We start from the raw sequence: 1,486 nt of genomic DNA, 5'->3' as shown, positions 1-1,486 counted from the left end.
CCTAAATCTTATCAACACTTCAAAGTCCAATTTAAAACTTTTTAACGCCCTCCACATTAACTCCAGCTGGTCGTGATTTAGCTTCGTCTACCTTCATTCTGCAATACATATATCTCGCTGACACACGGGGACATTGCGGACATTGCATGTCCTTTTCAACACTTAAACTCACCGTATAGCTTTCCCAATTTTGTAAGGCATAAAATGCAGTTGAGTGAGAAAAAAAAAGGATTTTTAAAATGCATTTGAAAGGAATAGGTGTTGCATTTGGTGTAGTCTTTAAAAAGAGGCAACAAGCTCAAAATGGAATAATTTGCTCCCCACATCAGCAAACTAAGACTTAACTGCAGTTCCAACCCCTCTCAGAAATGTGACATTTAAAACTATCAATCTGAAATTTCCTGATCACCACTGGTGAGGTAATCTGCGTGATAAAGATCCCTGCCATTCCTTTCCCCCAAATGAAGATGACTTTGCCTGAAATAATCTTTTCTTTTCTGTTGCTAATACCTTCTTGGCCCACACTTTCTCTGCCTGTAAAATCTTGCATTTTGTACAATCCCTTGGAGTGCCTTTCTGTTAGGGGAAACACTGACTGAAGCTGCCCGCCCTGGCCAGGAAAGATAGTAGTCACTTGCACCAGTCATCTTACAACAGGAGGTCCTTGTAAGGAACACGGAACTAACAAGCTACCAACTGGAAGAATTTGGGAAAGGTCAAAAGGAGAGAGGAGATGCCAGTCCAGATGTCCTGCCAACCGCCCAGAATCCTCGCTGGAATCCATCTTGGCTGAGTGATGCGAGTGCCACCTGGAAGGACCCTGAGTCAGAATGATTGACCAGAAACAACCCGGAAGCTATTCCCAATTACCCAATCACTATAAAACCTGAGACTGCGAGCCACGTGGCAGAGCAGTCCTCCTGGGTTCCCTTACCCTCCTGCCCTCCACCCAGGTGCCCCTTCTCAATCAAGTCTCTTGCTTTGTCAGCACATGTGTCTCCTCGGACAATTCATTTCCGAGTGTTAAAGAGCCCACTCTCGGGCCCTGAAAGGGGTCTCCCCTTCCTGCAACTTTTCTATTTGCTGTATGGGATGTGGTCTGATTCATAAATTGTTTAATAAAGCCAATTAGATCTTCAGATTTACTCAGTTGAATTTTAACAACAGAAAAGTACCTGTATTTGTTAAATAATGTTGTAATAAAGAACATGGAAAGACCATGCTTATCTGTCTCTCTCTCTCCTGCATGTACACCCGTACTCTAGCATCTGTGTACAATTTGTATCTACATTTGCTACTGAATGCCCCTCCTGCTCCCCAAATCATATATTGAAGCCTTAATCCCCAATGTGATGGTATTTGGAGGTGGGGCCTTTTGGAGGTAATTAGGTCATGAGGGTGGAGCCCTCATGACAGAATTAATGTCCTTCTAAAAAGAGAAGACACAAGAGCTCTCTCTCTGCCATGTGAGTACACAGCAAGAAGG

The sequence above is a fragment of the Globicephala melas genome, chromosome 1, assembly GCF_963455315.2.
Source record: "Globicephala melas chromosome 1, mGloMel1.2, whole genome shotgun sequence".
NCBI lineage: Eukaryota > Metazoa > Chordata > Mammalia > Artiodactyla > Delphinidae > Globicephala > Globicephala melas.
This window is presented reverse-complemented; position numbering follows the sequence as displayed.